The 21,603-nt window shown below is 42.3% G+C and overlaps 1 long non-coding RNA gene across 2 annotated transcripts in view; it reads left to right on the top strand.

Annotated features, from left to right (window-relative positions):
- Positions 1-21,000, top strand: part of LOC128852390 (uncharacterized) — a 49,415-nt gene extending 28,415 nt beyond the window's left edge. Inside the window, exons 5-7 of one of the 2 annotated variants that reach the window (XR_008450211.1) lie at positions 1,231-1,338; positions 7,473-7,620; positions 15,641-21,000. This is a non-coding gene — a long non-coding RNA (uncharacterized LOC128852390). The remainder of the gene's footprint in view (positions 1-1,230; positions 1,339-7,472; positions 7,621-15,640) is intronic. The other variant, XR_008450212.1, reaches the window with a different exon arrangement.
- Positions 21,001-21,603: the final 603 nt, after the last annotated feature.

Genomic DNA, 21,603 nt, shown 5'->3' with positions numbered 1-21,603 from the left:
TAACTTAGCAGGGATGTTTATTACTCCCTCCCCTTCCATCTATACCAAAAAGGAGGTTTAAGCTACAAATCCTCTCTTTGATAAGTTGTACTTCCCGTTTGGTTTTTTTTTTTCCTTTTTATATATACCCTTTCTTAGACCTCCTTACTCAAGCGTGAGGTTTGCATACAGCTGATAAATGCCACCTGGTGAAGATATACCTCAGGCCATTTCAAACAATATCCCGTCTCCATACCAGCTGTTTCTGCTGGAAACATTACCGTACCATGCTACCAGACGTGGAGTTAAATGATCCCGGGAAGGGAGGAGAGGGTGTTAATAAGATAATAAAAGCGTGCACTCACTATTTCCTTCTCTAGTGTAAATGTGCCTTTTTCTTGACTATAAAGTCTGTTTAGGCATTGGAATATGGGTCTGTCAAAAAGAAATGTTGATTCCTTTTCTTATTGCATTCCTCACAGATTTGCACCACATCAGTTGTCAGCCTTTTCTTCCTCTCCTTCCCAGAAAGCATCTGCCCTGTTTTCCTTCAGGTCCTGTGTAGCACAAGACACCCAGCATGGTATTCAGTTCCTTTTCACCAACCAACTCACCAAAAAGACATTCCCAGGAGGTGAATATAAATGAGGGACATAAGTGCCTCTGCTACAGCAGCATCCCTTACCACTAAGGGGATGGGACCAGCTGAGTGTCTCCACAGAAGAACATAGCTTCAGAAAAGGAATTAGCTGTAACATGTCCTAAAATTTTCTACCCATCTTAAGTACAGCAAATGTTCAGCAAGAAAAACAAAGTCCTGAAGCACAAGTGCCACAGATGGTGCTGATGCAGCTCATCCGCAGCCCCACTCCCATCCCATTCAGGATTACCAGGACAGTTTCAAATGTGGGAAAGGGATAGAAAATGGGAGCAGAGAAACAAGAGTCCTTCCTTTCCTGCTCATCACTCATTGAGAGTTTAACTCCCATCTCTGAACCGCCTACTGTGGCATTGGCGGTTCTCCTCTAGGTTTAATTTCACTTTCTCCTATAAGGTTGTGCCAGGTCCCCACGGCTAAAGGCTCTCTCTTCTCTTTCTTCAAGCTGCGCTGAAGTAGATGCTGCTTGGTCCATATTTACACCCTACTTCACGGTGTTTTGCACTGTTTCAGCACTTGGCACGTTGAGACCACTGCCTGTTGCACTAACAGATACAGCCTCAGCCACTCATTGTGGTTTCTTTCCTTTACAGGAGGCTGGGGAGCCTTTCAGCTGAGAGACAGCTTTAACAAGGTCTGTGTATGCTAACCCAGAACAGAGCAGCGAGGACTTTGCTCAGCCCCCATGCTGCAACCTGCACGTAAGTGGGGCTGTGGGTGGGATGCGACAAAGGATCCAGTGTTGACTGGCAGAGTAAGCAGGACACAGAGATCACTTTTCCATCCTCACCTACTTCGCTTTGGGTTTAGTAGGGATTCATGCAGCTGTAAGTGCCACTCCAGTTCTTCTGAAGCATTGTGAAAGAATGTGATGATGTAGCTTTATTATTTTTAGCCTATTTTCCTTAGTGAATTATGCTTACACAACTATATCTCTGCAACCCTACCCTCCCTGCCCCTCGCATGCAAGCACTCATAGCTTTTACATCCATACACAGATTTTAAACAATCTGAGAGGGAGCAGAGGTCTTGGAGCTGTGAAGGATTATTCATGACACTGGCATGTGGGTAGGGGAGAGACACACACATGCACCTGCTCATGAACCCACTGCTGGCAGGTATGCAGCAATAATTCAGCCTTGGTGCTCTCTGGCCTGCCCTTGTCAGGGCTTGCAGGACTTGTCCTTGCAAGCGTGAAGGCGATGGTTGTGGAAAAGACAGGGAAGGGTCAAGGATGGGACACAATGGAAGTTGCAGGGAAGGATGCAAATCTGTGGCAGACTGTATTTCAGCAGTGCTGGCACTGAGGAGTGTCCTACTTTGTCTGAGCGTGACCGGTGCATTCGGCACAGGTCTGAAGCAATTTGGCTAGAAGAGTTCTCAGCAGGATGAATCTCTGCTTGATTGGATTGCAGAAATGGTGGTGGAACTTGCTTCAGCATGTTTTGCTGATTCTGTTTCTAGCTTAGACAGGACAAAGGACAACCTGAGCTGAACAGGGAAAAAAAGGGAAATGAGCATGGAGGTCATTCACTTTTCCTATGAAAAATGAGCCTGAAAATGTAAAAGAAAATCTGAAGACTTTGAGTCCCAGGCTTTATCCTTCCAGGTGAAGATAGTTCATTCCTAATGTGCAAAGACTACTAAAGCTGTGAAGCATTTGTTAAAACTCACACAAAGCCCTGGTGAGGTGAGAAATAATTTGCACAGCAATTGTAAAAGGGGTTGAGTGAGTGTGTGTGTGAGTTGCTGCCTTGCTGGGTAGGGCACCCCAAGCTCCCCATAATACTAGGCCAGCCTGGCAAAGCAGAGATGCTGATGTATAGGATACATCTGCCAGCAATGTTAACAGCCTCTCTCTGGTTTCTGAGGCTTGGCAAGCCAGTGTGAATAGGTGATGGGACTTTCTGGACATAAATGCAGGGTATGTGGGTGCCTGTGTCGCCGTTCATCATGGCCTAGGCATTTGATATTTAACATCCACCTGAAGAGTGATGGTCATTACACATCAGATTTATTGTGTACAAAAGATGAGGACATATCTAGGTTCAAAGGCCTTATGATGAGTTGATGAAACATCCCATACGCATACATATGGCATGCAATATTTGTTTACTAAACCAAATAATGAATAAATGTCATTATTTTCTCAAAAACGAAGCAATTCAGATATTTATCCTGATGTAAAACAGAATACAGCTTAAATAGGTCTTTGGTAATGTGGTCACCACTGTGATCTATTACACTGTGTAACTGATGGCAGAATTACACCTTGTCTTTGCCTCCTGCAGTCACTACGGTATTGATTGTCCAAACAGCCCAAGGCAGCCCTTGTTCTTTCAGTGTGGGCTTTTCTTTTTTCAAGCGATGCAGCCACAGCAGTTTGGCCTTTGATTTCTGCCCGAGCATTGTTCTTCCAACATTTTCCTCAGCAGAGTGGTCCTGCTGAGGAAGTGGGCTCTCTGAGGGGGGTATTTCTTTGATGGTGCTGGATACAAGCTGATATTTAAAGGCAGAACCACAGTTAACACTGTCTGTTTGGTGACATTAAAGCCAGCCTGAGTATAAGCTTTGTTGTCTATTTTATAATTCAGACTCCTTTTAATATTTTTTTAAAGTTACTACAGCCAATAGCCAACCTTTCAACAATTAGGACATTATTTCGCTCCATCAAGCATAAAGCTTAGAGGATACTCAATTCCAATTGAGGCACCATAGTGTAAAAGAAACTCTTACCTTGAAACTGGAGTGCTGCTGACTGTCAGGAGACCAGAGCTGCCTGTGAGGTCAGCCTGCATGTGCTCTGGAGAAAATCATTGGGATGGAGCTCTTTTCTGAATAGCCTCTTATTTTGGAAGTTTCAGTATTTGTGTGCCTTTCCTGAAGGCTTTGATTTCCATTGTCAAAGTTGATGACAATTTTCAGCTTCTATTGTCCTCGTCTGCTTCTGGAAATACAGCTTTATGTGATTGTACTCCCGTGACTATACTACAGTTAACTTTTATAATCCCAAGAAGCTCATAATCAAAGAGAAAAGTAAAATTACTGAAATATCAGTTTAGCTATTCTTTTTAAACTAAGGCAAGCACTTACATAAGAAACTTGAAAACAGTCAACTTGTTCTGACATAGTGATTTCACAGTAGGCCAGATCCAAACCTTATTAGAAATCCACAGAAGATGATGCCTCAGTGACATAAAGCAGAAGTGCGAGTTCTCAGTAGTTAACTGGAGTTCAAAGGCAGCCCTTTCTGCGTTCAAAATGCCAAATTCTGATATGAAAATATTTAGACTCATCAAAACAAAACAAATCCTCCTTCCCTACCATGACTGCAAGATATAACAGCACTTCCATATTTTTCCCATTTAGGTGGTAAACTGGCTACCACTGGGCAGTGGCATTCTAAGGAAGACAAAATAAAAGCCATTGAAATCAAAATAGTCAAGTCATCAGTGGCTCAGGCAGCTAAAATCAAGGAATTAACTGAAAGTACAGTAGCTTTTAAAACCATAAACCACTATCAGTTTCTAGCCATTGTAGAGGGTGGTAAAGGGTGATAATGGCTGTATGTGCCTCCTGTAATCATTTCTTGGCAAAAGAGGAAATTCCCAAAGCAGCATAGGAAAGGCTGAGGCATGCAAATGGGACCTGCACAGATCTCTTCAAGCAGCAAGTGGAACAGTGGGAGGCAAGGGGAGCTGCAGAGCAGCAGGTGCTTGGCCAAAACTTGATCCTGCTGTATCTCATCCTTGCTGGCTGGACCTCAGGAAGACGCCTGTGCTGAGTAGTTTCCAGGCATGAACAAATGGCAAGCTGTGACTCCTGCAGTTGGAACATTTCTGAGCTGTGCATCTAAATTCTCTGCTTTTCAGTATTCAGGTGAAACACAATGGAAAAAGCATATTCCTCTTGCCCTGATCAGTCTGCCCATTACCATGGTCTGTTGAGGCAGTGTGGCCAGATCCAGAGACACCACTTAATGTCAGTGAAACATCACCTCTGAGACCCCCTGTGGCAAGTCCTTTGAACAAGAGTTCAGCTTCCCCATGTTAAGGAAAGGGGACATATTAATGGGAACAACCTCACTGGAATGATACGTACTCTAACTGTGTTTGAATGAAAAATGAGAAGATCGCCTCATGATCTTTCCCCTCTTAGTTCTGTGTAATAAGTTTGTCTCTCTGTCCCTTCACAATTACAATCCTGCCAGTAAAGGAACTGTAGGCTCATTACCTAGCTGCATAATGAAGTACATTAGCAGGACAGATGGATAGCAGGCAGAAGACACTGAAACAGGCTAAAATCCAAAGTGCTCTGAAATATGCCCTTGGGCTTTCTCCAAAGCCTATTTGTTTTGTAAGAAGATTTTAACATTCAGAAGTTCATAGGAAGCTTGCCTGCTTCCAGAATGCATTATCACCCATGGCATAGAAGTCCCAACATTTGTGAGCTGACACTGATGGTCATTATGCTGTCACTACAGTTTTGAAATTCAGTCACCCAGAAAGCAGCACCATTAGTGCAGTGGGCTGCACCCTCTGCTTTATGAGCAGTGCTGGGGAGCCCTGGCAGAAAACCACGCATTGGTCTGTCCAATGACCCTTTGGACAGAATCTTCTCAAAATGATTCTGTGGTCCTCAGACCTCAACGTAATGTTTTAAAAAGTCATTCTCTTTTTTCCTCAGCTGTTTTGGCAGCCATGCCTGTTTCTTTGTCAGGAGGAGAGGAATGCCACTGACAGGCAGCACAGGGCTATGTACAGAACAGCTGGGGGAACTGAATCCTGTAGTCCTACACATCCGACAGTCTCTTGTTCAACATTTTCCTATAACATGCAGTGATATTCTTGTCCCTTTTAAGGCACAAGAATCATCCTTACCTTATCATATAGTGAGGTTTCATGTCACTGGCAAAACCCATACTTCTATTGGACCGTGCAGAACATGTCTTGTATAGAGACATATGAAGCATCCTTCCACTGCCTGCAGGAGCAAGATGGGCTCCCTTGACAGAGCCAGCTTTCTGCACTGTACGTGGCAGGCTGGTGCCTTCTGCTAGAAAGGTGTCCAGCTTACTGCACCACTGATCATTTCTGCTGTCCTGGGCAGGACCACAGAACTGCTCTGCTGAATCACACAAAGCTCAGGAGCTACATACCATAAACCTAGAAGATGGCTACAAACAAGATCACTAAAGCCAGCTGCATGGATATTGACCTGTACCTCACTAAAGCACATCCCATTCGGGCTAGTGATAGGTAATCTCAATGCCATCACCCAGTTCCTTTGTCATCATTTGACCATATGGCTTCTCAAACTCCCTTTATCTATTACTTCGAAAATGTTTCTCTTTGCAGTGCTAACTTGAGCTAGTGCACAGGTGTTGCCCTACTTTAGCTGCCATCTGCACACAAAAACTTTTTGTAGCTTGGATCAGCTGGCTTAGGTGGTCAAGTAGGCATACTGTAGGGCTTTGTAGAGTGGCTGCAGGCTACTGCCATAGACCACACTCGGTCCTCCATGGCCTTACCAGAATTCGCTGCCAGGTGTCCAGAAAAGATAAGCAAATTCTCCTGCAGTGCTATGAAAAGCCTTTTTAGTGCATTTTAGCCTACCACATGGCTGCAGTTCCTGCTAGACCTGGAATTGCACAAAAGTAAATGCAAGGCTGGTATGGACCATGCAGTGATTCTGCTGTCGTGGGTGCCAGGCTCACCCAAGATCAGTGATATGACCATATGTAACTCAGGTTGACTTCCCTGGGAGGACTTTACAAAAATACAGCAGCCAAGAACAGGAATATCTTCGTTAAAGATTTGTGTTACATAACTAGTTTAAGGGAAAAAAAAATAAAAAGGAAGAAATTAAGCAAAATCATTAAAAATACCCACAAAGTACAGAGAAGGTTCCTTGAAACTGTAGCACCATAAAGGACTGTTTATTTAACTGAAGCCCACAAAAATAAAATTAAGAGCTTAGTCTTGGAGTTTCAAGGAGTAATGGAGGGTGCTTGCCCCTCTGCCAAGTGTTTGGATGAAGTACTGTAATAACATAACCAGTAAAAAATGAGACACTGTTTTACTGGGAGAGGAGGATAGTCAGTGCAATTAATTTGCCAGAGGCAATGTTCTTCATTACAGTGAGTAAGTGTTTATGGTTCCTGAGTGGGGTACATGTGACGTGTACTTTGCGGCAGACAAAGATGAATTATCTGGAATAGATCGCAGACATTTGAGCTTATTAGGGAGGTGAGGGGGTCTATTTGTTTTATCTGCAACTGTTTCTCTGCTTGTCTGTGAGTAAACTGGCCAGCAGTTCAATGTCATTCTACCTAGCCCAAAGGCAGGTTAACTGCTTTTACCCCTTACTAAGGCAGTAGTGTGTAAAATTGCATTCAGTGTTGTCAGGAGGACAAGGATATGACTCAGGGTTTGGTTTTTTCCCCTTTCTTTGTTTTGATTTGTTTATGCGGCAGGTGGCTATGTTCCAATCTGCTTGTAATGAGAGTGCAGATAGCAAACTAAAAATAATTTTGGGGGCGTATTTTACAGAAGTCTCTATAACAACAAAACATATAGGGATGTCACAGTAAATTCTTGCTAAACATGTGGAGTTTATTATCTAGGAAGGGACAGGCAGCAATAAAGAACTGAATGAAGCCTGTGTGTTTGAAAGCAGTTTGTTTGTAAGATAGAGGATATACTGATGATTCTTCCTGATTTTCACCCACAAATTTACATTTTTCTCTGTTTCTATTAAACCTGCTATGCCATATCACTTTTATATTGAAAGTCAGTAAGGTTCAGGCTTCTAAATCACATTTTGTTTCCTAAAGGCTATAAGGATGAAATTGGCGTCCCCAAAGAGGATCTGAACAAGATTCTTAATACCTTCTAAGATCTAGGCTGAATCTTAGTGCTGAGGAGTGGAAGAGAAGTCACTGAAGGATGAAGGGGTTGACCATACAAACAGGTTGACCATAAGTAAGTTTTGGAGAATGTGGTTGAAACCATGCTTATAATCATGGTTTCTTTTGTTAAGATATGTATCAAATGCACGGTGTTTGGTGGTTTTCCTTAAAGCTGCAGTTCTGCAGAGCAAAGGTGAAATACAATGACTCAGACAGCAAAAAACACAATGCTTTTTGTTTTAAGATGCTGACAATTAAGCCATTAAAGATTGCTGGGGTTGGCAATACCATGTCTACAGGGAGCTAATTACTTGTACAACTGGTAAAATACCATGACAACAACAAAGTGTCACATTTTATAGACAAGTAATAATGACAAGCTCCTGCCTTGCAGCATGCAGTTGGAAGGGCCAGCTTGTACCCTCCCAAGTCAGTGGGATGTCTCAAGTGAATAAGAACAACTTGGAACCCACATTTGTGCTGTGAAAGTGATTAGAAAGGATGCAGTAAACTGATAAAATATACTGTCTAGAGATGTGTCAATCAGTATGGAGGCACTGCAGCTGTACAATTTGCATGGCTAGATACTGCTTCAACAGCAGAGCAATGGGCCCACAGGCTTGCTGATTCACTCTTGCCTGTCCTTCATTTATCTTCTCCATAGAGATTGAAGTTTTGGTCTAGAAGTTTCTCCACAGGCATCTACTTTGGTGTTCTTTTTTTTACTTTTTCTTTTTTCTTTTCTTACCAGTACCCCCAAAGCACTTCTTCTTTCCCTTTCTGTGCAGCAGCAGCAACACAGAAGCTCTAATTTGTTTGCTGAAAGTATATTTTCATGGTGAGAATGGCATGTCTTCCTCTGAGACCTTTTAAGAGTCCCACCTTGCATAATTGCAGGATTTCAGCTGAGATCTGACTGCTAAAGGGTTCCTTTTTACTCAGTAACCTAATATCACTTACATTTTTCACAACCTATAAAAGCCTTGATTTTTAATTCGTGTAAGTTTCCCATTGAGAACAAAGACCAGTTAAGACATCTGCTAAAATCTATTAATGTAGTTATTTGTTGGAAAAGAATTCAAAACAAATTTCTGTAAGGCAGAAGCCTAAAAGCCTTAAGGGAACTGGCAATACAACATCTGATTTCATTTATAGGACACCTGTCAAAATTGAGGAAGCTCCAGAAGTTCACCACTCTCTGTGTAAAGCTGGACTTCAAAAAATCTGTTTTACATGGATCTCCTACTAGATTCATGGAGTGCTCTACTTTCAACTTCTCGTATTGTGAGGTTTCATGAACATCTCTGTATTCATATTTTATCTACTGTGTCCATAGTTTTATAAACCTTGATCATATTCAGCCTTGGTTTTCTCTTAAAACAGGGGAGTACTAGCCTTTTTAGTCTCTTCTCATGACTCAGCTTCTCCATCCTCTCAGCTGTTTTGGTTGACCTTCTCTAAACCTGCCTCATCCTTCCTGAGATGTTGAGACCTGAGCTGCACATGGGTGCTGTGGGTGTACTGGGATATTATAAAGCAGTAAAATAGCAACTTTGGCCTTGATACTGTTCCTGGTGAGGCAGAAGTGTCTTCATGGTGTATGGTGGATATCTGTGTTGCTATATACATGCCAAGACTAATAGTGCAAAACTGCAGCTGTTTGCCTGTCAAAACAACACAAAACCCCCTGAAAAACCTATCGGGGATATATGGATACTCCTGATGACCGAATTAGCTGTTTATCCTGATAGCTGCTCTTTAAAACCTGCCCTGAAGCTCTTTCACAAAGTCATACTTCTTTTTTCAGTATTGTGGAAAAATAATGCTCGCCAGGAAGGGCTCATATTCTGAATGCATGCAAAATTGCCAGGCATAGTTTGAAATGAAGAATTTTTAAGTCTCTTACACCTGGACTTCAGCCACCTTCCTGTTATCCCTCCTGTTCCTTGTCCCTCTGGGCAGCATAAGGGATCCAAAGAAAGAAAGAAGCTGTGGTAACTGAGGCCCTAACTATGGGCTTTTATTTGTGGGCACCAGTCGTTAATCTGCTTCAAACTAATACCAAGTTATTTTTTCCTTTTAAAATGATACTCCAAAACGGTAGCAGCCAGAAGCAGAACTTGTGACAATCCCGCTCTGCTGAAAACCTTGTTTGTGAGCCTCGGTAGAGGGAGAGCCATTCAAAATTGGGAGACAGAAAGCTATTGCAGAAACCACATTTTCCTGGCCCTCTCCGATGGATTTTTCCACCAAAATAAAAGAGGATACTTTGACCTAGCAGCAGTAATTTGAGGTCTTGTATGCCCAGCAAAGAGCTGTCTGTACCAGGCTTCCTGTGGAACCCACAGGAGGAGAAGTGGATCTGTTCCATGTGGACACATGGACTTCAGGCTTGACTGTGTTGCTAACTAAACTTTCTATAACTTCAGCAGCTGCACAGCTGAACTTGCGTGAGCTCATTTTCCTCTGGTCTCTTCTTAATGCAGACTTCTGACCCTGAGCAGCGATGAGTTCCCAAAGACTCCCCAGCTCATGCTGAGCAGGCACAGTCAGCTGGCAGTGCGAGGTGCTGTTTGTGCTTTTGTAGTCACACGGAGGAGGATGTTTGGCTGAGCTATCTGCGAGAGTGCTGGTTTATCATACTCCTCAGAAATGCTCCCGACCCTCCACTCCCTGCTCAATCCCATCTCCATGCTGTGGGAATGCTTTAATTCTTGAAGGAAGGCTGGCTCTGGGGCCACGGTTTCAAGGTTATCAGCTACTTCACCCATTATGTGTCAAACATCCTGACTGAATTGTTCTTTCCTGATGCTGACAGCTCCAACCAAGGAAATATTTAATAGGTTATGTTGGTGGGAACTCTTCAAAATTTTTTTGTCCTTGCTAATGTCCCCCAGAGAAAATGAAAAATCTGTCACTCCAAGGATGCTAGCAAATGCTGAGAGCCCCAGGCTTGCATCTTGAGGCTTAAATGCCAGTGACTAGGTCTGGTGTATGTAAACACACACTTTCTGCTTTTTGCCTCACCTGAGGCTAATCTGAGCACTCCTCACCTTGCAACCTTTCTCCACACACGTGAAATAGTTCTCACAGTCCAGGTTTTGCATCGCAGATGGGATTAATGCCTCCACCTTGTTTGCTGCAGGTGGAATTTGCAAGTGTTCAAGTAGCCTTTCTCCACACAGAAGATGGATGGGTTCCTACTGGATTGAGCTCTGCAAAACAATCTGCTAGAGACTGGTGAACATGGTGCCCCATACACAAGCAGTCATTCACACTGAGAATGTGTGCTAACATGAGGAAACCACTCTGGCTTTGGAGAGTGACCTTCATGCTGCACAAGATAAATGGGATTTTTTTTTTTTTTTTAAATTCTGCAGAGTTACATATGTCTCAGAACTCCTCCTATTTTACATTCTTGATAGATCTCTATTGGCAATGAAGGACTGGATACAGTTATTAGAGCACAATACTTTTTGTTGAACTTTTTTCCTGTTGGGCAGGAAGGATTGGCACTGGCTATTTAACCTTTGTATTTAATTACTATATTGTGTTTCCATATGCAGACCTGTCTCTTCGTGCTTTTCTGCCTCTTGATGGTTGTCTGGTTGAATGTATTCCCACGTTTCTCTTAGACATTTATTAATGTGTGTAAATACACTTGACACTAGTCCTGTCCATCATGGCCTCCTCCTGTCTTCTTTCTATTATTGCCCAAAATGAACGATGCAAACTTGCATTATCACTTTATGAGATGCATACGAGCCTTGCACTGTGCAAAGGGTTGGAAAGCCAGGGTCAGCAGTTTTGGAGCTTGCAGACAGCTGAAGGAAGCCATATGAGAAAGAAATCATATAAAAGAGCATATAATGTAGGAAAAGGCATCCAGTAATATTGGAGCTGAAGACTGGAAATTATCTTTCCAGAAAAAAACAGCGAGAGAATCAAACAGAAATTGAACTCAAACTCCAGTTTTCCATATTTATATCAACTCTCCATTTTTCCCAAGCTTTTTAACCCAGCACTTAATAAAAGAAAGAACATTTTTGCATCCTCTCTTCTCCTATTCAATTTGAACACTGCGTCTTGACCACAAACTATTACTGTCATAGTGATTTACCTTTCTGGCATCAGTTACGGCCTTTGCATTCATTTCCAGCTCGCTGGGTGGCTAGTTTAGCCTTCTGGCATTTAGGGGAAAAGTTCAGTGAACAGAAGTTTCAACAGTGGCAAATCCAAACATTTAAAGAGAGAAGACCAAAAAAAGAGAGACTTTGAAAAGGGAGGGAAATTATCTGCATTTAATTTCTGCGTATGAGCTTTTAAAATTCTCTTTACCTAGTCTGTCCTCACAACTCTGAGGGCAAAGAGTGCAGATGTTATGTTCAACCCAACTAAAACTACATGACTCGACTTCACTTTAAAATGACAAAGCAAAACTGAACACCAATGCTTGTTTTCTGTCTTCCTTCCCAAGGTCTACAACAGCTTCACCTGTTGCTTCTAGATGTCCACAGCTACTTCATCACTCGGTAATTACAAAAAAGCAGAGCATAGGGTCTTTTGGAAGAACAAGTAAGGCACTGTAAATGCACATAATCCTTTTTTTGTGACAACCTCTAGCACTGAAGTCCCAAGAGGAGATGTACAACTGTAGAGCAACCTTCCTGCAACTGGGCAACAGTGATCTGAAAATAGTCCAGGCAGCTTAATGCCTGATTTTGCAGGTGATGAAGCAAACAGGAGAAGCTAAGCCCTCCCCAAAAACGCTGGATAGTTGGAGATCCGGTGAGGAATGCTGCCCCCCCTGTAGCTAGAGCAGCAGTAGCTGTTCTGGCTGAGGCTGGGAATGGGATCAGCCTGCCCCAGAGCCCCTGGGAGCCTGCATTGCACAGGCGTGCAGCTGGTTGGCCTGGAGGCTAACAAGGCTGTAAAAATGCTGGACTTTCGGGCCTACTTTCAGAGAGCGAGTGTATCGATTGCATACAAATTTATAATTGCACTCTAGTGGCCTGTGGACAGCAGTAGAGCCAGAAGTGTGCAGATGTGATTACAAATATTGCTACATGGGCAGTTTCATTTACTCACAAATTCTACTGTGCTTTTATATTGAATTCCCATTTTAAGGTCACCAGAGCACACTAAACTTGAGCTCTGTCCCACTGGAGTGTGGGGGCAGTTCTCCTGCTTCCTAATATTCTCTGTGTGTCTTGTGTGCCATAAGGACAGAACAAAGGAGCCAAATACTGAGCTGGTGTATTCTTATAAATGCCAATCCAAGACACAGAAAAAACTCCACCTATTCCACCAATGTCCCTTTCCTCAGTCTTGTAAACGATCAGATACTCCTAACTTGCCGCCAGAAGCTTCCCACAGTGCTACTGAACTTTGCAGTCCACTTTTCTCTAGCTTGTTACTTTTCACTACAGCCTTTTTTTATCCTTCTCTAGCTTTATCTTTGTCATCAACTGTTTTCATTTTATCTACATTTTGGAAAAAATGAATCTTATCTGCTTTTAAAATCTTCTTCATATGGTCAGAATCCTGATGACAAAAAGAAGGATCTTACTCATTCACATAATCATGAAAAGCCAAAGAGGGGACTAGGAAAAGCAGGGAATCTGCTTTGCTGAGGGTGTCACGTGCTGCAGCATTTGTGTGTTGTCTGCAATTCTGAAAGATGCAATATACACAATAAGTGAAGAACAAGCAATGCGAAAGAATGATGTCGTTTTTGTAGACTTATTCAAAAATAGTATGAAGAATTAATTACTTCAAATGGTTAGGCAAGCTGACACAATTTAACATCTGTGGATTCTTTTTTTTTTTCCTGTATCTTAGCAGAGACAGCAGTGATTGGCCAGGCTTACTGTGGCCATGTGCATGTCAACTAAATGCAAAACAGTTGTTAGCTCTTGATATTTGCTGAGGATAGGCTTTCTGAGCCACAGCAAAATGATGCTGACACAAATGTAGTATGCATGAGAGAGAGATATGCGTTCAAAAGACAGGGAGGGCATCATACCCATGTATATGTATCCAGAAACTTGCCAGTCACTTGTGTTTTTTAACTTGAAAACTTGAGTTACTGGCTTTTAGCCCCTTCTGGTGAAGAGCTTTGGGATCTCTGCTATCTACTCATAAACTGCATTACTATGAAACAGTTCCCTTGACTGCCCTTTCCACAGGCAGATACTGGCCTTTTTCCAAAGGCATATTGTATTTGCATTGATCACACTGCTGACTATTTGACCTTGTCGTTAGAAAAATATTAAGTTACTTGGACTCCTTCTTCTAGTATTATTCATTGCTTCATTTTCTGATCTCAGAATGAGATTGCAGAACCTGCAGGAGGTCTGTTTGAGACTTGCTAACACCATGGAATTTGTGGTACTTTAATTATACAAATGATCTAAACAAAAGAAGTTAACAACTGGGTAGTGTATGTTTGATTGTTAGATGTAAATCAGAAAAACAGATTTGGCAGCTGGAACAGTTACATGAAACTCTGAAGGCTGCTCTTCCAACACCCTGACTGGGTCATAAGTCCTTCAGAGCAGCTTGCTAGAGAGATTCCTGGGATAGAATAGCCCCGTGCTTGCCCTTTACTAAGCACCCCTTACTGGCCATGGGAGCTTGGCCTTTTCTGGCACCCTGTGTGGCTATCCTCATCTTCTTAGGTCTTTATCCCAAAGGTGGAAGGAAGGCTTTGGTCACAAAGACACTTTTTCCCCTTTCACCTCACTACCAGCCTGCTATTAAGACCCAAGTCAGGGAGTGTTAGGAAACATACTTTGTCAGCAAATGTAAAACCAAATCTAGCTATATAGTTTGCAGTTATTAGTAAAGTGCTTTTCTTTTCTTCCTTGAAATTGTATTTAAAGAAAGCCTCATAGAGCTAATTACTTGAGTGTCTGCAGAGATTTTCCTCACACTCAAGATATGCAAAGAATCCTACCAAAAATCACAGAAAACTGCCATGATGCAACACTTGCAACAACGCCCTGTGACAGGAGTTGATCTCAGAACTTATTTGCATACTTTTAGCATGTAAAAATGTGTTTGTCAAAGTTTGCAGTGCTACCAGTACATGTGACTTTTAATTCACCTCACAAGACAGAGTATTTTCATCAGCCAGAACTGCTACAACGGGTTTCTTAGGAGAATCTCCATTTTCTGAAAATAGACACTAATGGGTGGCCATGAAAACTGAATCAGAGGAGGAGATGGGGAAGAGGAATCTGAAGCTGACTTGGCAAAGATAGTAAGTATTAGGAGAAAGGAAGACAGAGCTTACAAGAAGCCAAGATTCAAAGGCAGAGTTCACATTGTTTAGGAGCAGCAGCTAAGGAACTGGCTGGGATGACTAACAAAATTGTGCATGGTGGCCTAGATGGGAAACTGGGTGTTAGCCAGAACATGAGCGTGAAGCTGACAATAGAAACAAACATGAAGTCAGAGAAAAATCTGGGCAAGGAGATGGAGGGGAGGAAGAGCAAAGACAGTTTGGGAAGAAGGCACAAGAGGGGAAAAAAAAAACTGGCTGGAGAATATTTTTCTGTAATAATCACCTTCCCCCAAGAAAGCCAAGATTTCTGTACCTTCTCATCATTCTGTATCACAAGGGTGAGGGATTGTTATTGCAGTCAGTGTAGGACACCTGAATGTCCCAGATGGTGCATATCAGCTTGATGCTACAATATGGAATTTCTGCCTTTATAATGTGGATATCTGCACCCTCTCTGTCCTCACCAAAAAGATTTCAAAGCCAGGCCTTTCAGAATTTGGAAATGCCAGGGTTAAGATTGCCTGTACATATGTGTTAAAAGACCACAGTTAATTTTGTGATCACATAGCACTGCACAGAGCCCTTGCTTCACCCAGTGCACAAGATGGATGATGCTCACTTAATGAGCAGCAGCTCAGTATTTTTCCCCTCATCATTTGGAGTGTGTCTCTGTGCCTTATTGACTGCGTACTATCTGCGTTGAAGGTAATTACTTTCCTCATGAGTTTTTTTCTGTGCTGCTTATTGCTATAGTAACTGTGCCTCGCAAATACCAACTCATCTGTTTTGTCTATTCCCCTCCAAGATGGCAGGGCACTACCTGTGTTTTGTGAATGTGGAGCTGTATTTGATGAATGAAGAGCTGAGAAATGGAGAGCAGAAGCTAAAGAGAAGTCTGTGATTTCAAGTGTCCATATTAGACTGTGACTCCGTGTTTCACAGCACTTGGTGACTCACAGAACCTTGCATGCTCCAGCTTGCTTTGCCTCTAGTCCTTCAGTACCTTCTGCAATTTCAAAGCTTCAAGTCAGGCTCCCAGAAAACAATAAACATGTAACGACTGACCATGAGTGAAAAGTTTGAACAAGTTAACCAACGTCACACACAAAATCTGTGTCAGAGATTGGGACAGTATGTATTTGTGCAGTTTGATGTTTATCTACCCCTAACCATGTCACCAGCCAGTGTCTCATCTCATTCATCATGTACCATACGTTCTAGATGCATTGCCATGGGATTACAAGCAAGGAAAGTATCAACAGATACAGTAATACAGTGAACTGAAAAAAACCTGTTGCCAAATAAATGCTGCAAGCATTTCAGAACAAGCCAGTTAGCTATGCATCAGCAGTGTGATTACTTTGCTTGCCTGCACATTTGTCCTTTTACTCTTCTCCACTGTGTTTTAATTCTTTGTATATTACACCTCTTGGAGTTGGAACTGTCATTTTCTGTATGTGCAAAACACCCTGCATAACCTTGAAATGATCCAGACAGCCTGTGACACAGATAAATATCACCATTTTATGCATGGGGAAAGTTAAAGTATGGGACCTAATTTAAAAAAAAAAGGGGGGGAGGCACTTTTTAGTGATTTTACATTTCTCATTTGTACAAGACAAGAGGCCATCTGTGAGTGCACAGTTCTGCTGCTGTGACAGGCTGGATGCACAGGAATGGGCTTTTGGGGCACTGCTATGCAGAAGGTGTAAATAATTTAGCATGTATCTATTTTGAGGGTATAGATATATGTGAGTCACTCAAAGTAACATAGGAAGTCAATCAATCTTGTCATTTAATCAGTATAACAAAGGAAAAATGTTTCCCTAAAATAGCAAGCAAATAAGTCATGTGAGAGATAATACTTTAAATTTTCCTGTGAGTCTGTGCATTCCAATAGGCACCAATCTTTCTCACTTAATTAGCCTCCTTTGGGAGCTATCTTGCAGGTGTTTTTCATTATTTTCAGCAGAAGTTTAGCAATTTCTCTCCGTATTGCATTTCCAGGACAAACCTCTGCTTTCCAGCCGGGGATAGTTTTGTTTTTAAATTGTTTCTCTCTGTATCCCTCCCAGATCATCAGAGTGAAAATCACTTTCTTCTCTTGGATCCTTCTCGTGTATTAATACCTTCCCAGAGAAGTAAAGCAAATGTAGGCTGGAGAAACAGTGCCACTGCCTGAAATCTCATCTATCTGGACGCTTACCAGAAAGACAAATCAATGAAGGAAGAGATCTTTTTCTATCATTAGTAGAAGCACATTCCTGGCCAGATGCAGGGGAAAAATAAGGGTTTCTCATTAGAAGGTTTGACCAACCCTCTGAAAGATTATACTAAGCTGTTTTCAAGGGCTTGTGTCTTATTTTAGTAAGTCACACACTCACATGCCCAGCTGCCCCCTACTCACACAACTCAGGGTGGGTCATATTACTTCATATGCCAAAGTGGGAATGACTTATTTACTACAGAGAGTATTTGGGAATGTAGTTATGCAGAGCAATCAGTCACAAGCTTTCTGTGCGCCTGTTCTTCAGTTCACAAAGCATTCAAACTCTATAGTTGGCTTTGTTTTTTGCTATTGCATCCTCACCTTTATGCTGGGTCTCCAACACCCATTTTGTGCATGCATTCCTATCCTCCCAGGATGTTTGGGATGTGAAAATTTACAGCAAGATTTATTGTAAGAAAGAGTTAAAAAAATGAATGCTTTCCATTGACTCACTCAAAATTGAGTGCCTCTGAAAATGCTACTCTACGCCCTGTATTTCTAGGCAAACTGAATAAGTGACCTCTCTAAACTATCATGCCAGAAACTGCAAAACTCTTCATGGTAAATTCAAAATACAAACATAATCCCAGCTCTGTAGCTTGGGAGCTTCCCTGAGATCCTTCCCAAGGTAGGTGAGACTCTGATGGGAGGCATGGAGGACTATGGAAGTGGGTAAGTGTGAAACAGATAGAGTAGCTGTAGACTTACACTTAACAGTATTAATTTTCCTTCCTGGCAAGCACAAAGGCAGAAGGTCTGTTTAGTGAACTCCTTTGGGATCTCTGGCAGGAGGTAGCTTGGAGTGGGGTTAGCAGCCTTATCTGCAGGCACTCCTCAGTATTTTAACCCACTGACACTCTGTGAGGGGAGATTCATGAACGTTATCAGCTGCCCAACTCTGACCTCAGAGCAGGGCTTTGCAATTACAGTCCTCTCCTGCCCTGAAAACTCTCCTCGCCCATTGACTAATTGGGTCATTTTAATTTACAGAAACATTAAGCCCTGATTTTTAAACCTGGCATTGAAACACGGCCTCTGAAACATTCTTGCCTCCATCTCCACGCTGGCTTCTGCCAACAATAAGCGTGACGTAAATCAGTGGATCTCTGATAAGCTGCCTCTTAGCAGTTGCTTTAATATCTGCATACTGATGTGTGGGAGCAGGCAAGAGAAGTGCTTGGGACGTGAACAGAAACCAAAGAGGCTGACAGGCCCTTTTCAGTCTCCTCCCTGAGGTAGCCAGGTGCACTGCTCGCTCCCGTTGGCTGTGGGCAGCTCCACTGTCCCGCCTGGCTGGAGGGACCAGCAGTACCCCAGCTGTGCTGAGGCATCCGTGTTCCCTTCCCAGGCAGGGCCACACAGGCCAACAACAGCCCACTCAGGTGTCTCCCAGTCTGACAACCCGGATGGAGCGCAGCAGAGGCAGTCCAGAAAAAAACCTCTTGTTTACTGGATATTGATATATGTCATATCTTTCCCATGGCACTGTGCTGGGTGAGAGCTGTCAAGACCATCTACTTTTTTGAAATTGTGACCTACATCCCTTTGAAATGGAAAGAAATGGTGACTACAGCTTAGTACTTACCTTTCTTGGCCTGCCAGGGAAGACACTTTGCAGCCTTCACCTCAAAAACAAAGAGGCGGATCTGAAGATAAGAATTCAGCTGGTAAGTCCTTGATAGCTACTTTGTACAGACACTGTGCAGACGTAAGGAAGTGGATATGCCCTGAGGAGCAGCCTGCGGGATCTTTTTGTTGGGTACAGCCATTCGCAGGAACTCATACGAGGAGCAGCTGAGGGAACTGGGGTTGTTTAGCCTTGAGAAGAGGAGGCTGAGGGGAGACCTTATTGCTCTCTACAACTGCCTGAAAGGAGGTTTTAGAGAGGAGGGTGATGGCCTCTTCTCCCAAGAGGCAGGTGATAGGACACAGGGGAGTGGCCTCAAGCTGCGTCAGGGGAGGTTCAGACTGGATATCAGGAAAAAAATTTTCACAGAAAGGATCATCAGGCACTGGCAGAGGCTGCCCAGGGAGGTGGTTGTCACCATCCCTGCAGGTAGACGAGGTGCTCAGGGACATGGTTTAGTGACAGGTAGGAATGGTTGGACTCAATGATCCAAGAGGTCTTTTCCAACCTAGTGATTCTATGATGCATCCCAGCTGCAACCCGGCACTGTAACGGTTTGTAGCCCCTCTGAATTCCTCATTCAGAGAATCCCTGAATGAGTTGGAAATTAAACTCTGAACTAAATTCTTGAGCTTTTCTGGTCTTAGCTGAGCCTTAGTTTTATCACTTACATTTTTGTCCACACTGTTAGAATACATTTATTGCTAAAACCCATCCAGGATATAACAGGTTTCTTAAAAAGCATGTAGGCAATGTTCGGGAAATTTCTGTATTTTTTTTTTTAGGTTGTCTTATGATATTGTTAAGAACAGTGGGGAAATAAACATTGGATCCCTCTCTGGCATTAGTTGTCCATTTTGAAGTAATTTATAGAATGGATACAATATAATGAGTGTATGTATGTTTGCATGTGTATACATTAAGACATGCTTATATGTACACATGATAAATATATTAATTAGTGACAGAGTGGCAGGATTCATTTTATTTTTCAAGATCTCTTTTACAGGCTTTATTTAGGACTGTAGCAGCCAGTCTACAGCAGCTAGCTCCTAGTGCAGCCAAATGAGTCATTTCCACCTACACTAACACATGGCAAAATGGTTTCTACTATGTGTCTACCTATTAGAAATAAACAGAAAATAAGTATATTAGTCTCAAATTCTGCAGCTTCTTTTACCTGAGGGTCTTAACATAGTGTAGAAATGGAGACCTCCCAGCCCTGCTATGGTGGTAAGGTGTATTGTAGGTATGGAGGCATACCGTATATATTTTTAGTGGTGAAACTGAGGCACAAAACAGTTAATTTTCCTACTGTCACATACCAACTCTGCAAAATGAGGAAAACTAGATACTGTCTGCTCCCATAGCTATGCTGCCTACCCACTGGACAACACTGCCATTAAATCCCAGAAATGTTACTTTTTCACTTTATTTCCAGCTGGAAGTGATGGAAGATTTTTCCTTTCTGTTGCTTAGCTACCTCGTGACCTTTGGATAGTCTTTCTTATTGGCTGGGTGGACGCTTTTCCCTCCAGCTGCCTGGATGCAGACGTGTCTCAGACCTCCCCCTCTGGTAGGTTTTCATCAGCTGCCCTGCCTCAGCCATGTGTTTCTCTTCCCATCTTGCTGAAAGAAATGTTGTTCTTTTTCCTCTAGCATATATCAAATGATGCTAGGAAAAAAAAGAAAAAAACCAAACAAACTAGAAAAAGCCTTTAAGACTGATGTATATTTTATCGATTCATTGTATTACTTAACAACTCAGTGTTAATTAAAGCTAACTCAGTAATTACTGTAATTCTGCTACTCTGGACTTTTCCACAATCTGCAGATCAGTGGGATTTCCTGTTCAAAACAGCTAAAACTCTGAACAAACAGGAATCTGAACTTGGCAACACGAACATGCATCCACTTGACAGAGTACCTCATGGCTACTGAACCCGTCTTACTAATAAAATAATGCATGAAAAGTCTAGTTGTTATAAGGGGCTTTAATTCTTTCATTAAGACATTTGGCAGTGAAACATTTGGTCTAATGGTATAGCATCATTTCATACTGATACTTTGAAGATTTGAATTCTAAACTTATTCTCAGTTTTGACTGCTGAAATAAAGGCAGCTAGAATAATCAGAGGTGATGTGGGTGGTTTTTTTTACCTAACAACTTTTATTGGTCACATCAAATAGGACAATAGTGTGTTCATTCTTATCTGGAAATATTTTGCCAATAATCACCTTTCCTGGAGTTGGAGAAGCATTGACTGGAATAGAAGACAAAAAATAAAGAGAAGAAACATGCCTTGTCAAGCCATTCTGCAACTTTTCTTGAATTACTTCATCATGGAGGATGAGATCAAATGGACTGCATGAAATTTAGAGCCATGTGTTAGGCATTAGAATCCTACACACAGTGCAGGGACAAAGTTAAATTTCATTTTTAATGGGACCTCAACAAACCATAAGATGAACCTTCTTATGTTCAGGCTATGATGAACCAACCAGGATAGGTAAGCTTTAAATCCAGCACCTTGGTAGTCTACCAGGAGGCATATCTATCTGTTTGGGATCTGTTATCTACAGCCTTCTCTGAAAAGGCTCAGAAGAGGTCACCCTTTTCCAAGCTGCCAGAAGACAAGGTGGAATATTTTCTTTCCCCCATCATCATGCACTTCTGCGGAGAGGACCTGCCCGAAATACTGGACAGTGAGGTTCGATTCTCACTCCAGTTAGAAGTGCTCAAAACTCTGTCTGACCTCTTGGGAATGTGTCCTTGCTACCAGGGTATTGGGTATTTATCAGAAATAGCACACTTGTGAGAGACTGAGCCTAATTCACAAGAGTCTGTACAAACAGAAGAGATCTTCAGATG

The sequence above is a fragment of the Cuculus canorus genome, chromosome 5 (genome assembly GCF_017976375.1).
Source record: "Cuculus canorus isolate bCucCan1 chromosome 5, bCucCan1.pri, whole genome shotgun sequence".
NCBI classification, from domain to species: Eukaryota; Metazoa; Chordata; class Aves; order Cuculiformes; family Cuculidae; genus Cuculus; species Cuculus canorus.
This window is presented reverse-complemented; position numbering and strand designations above follow the sequence as displayed.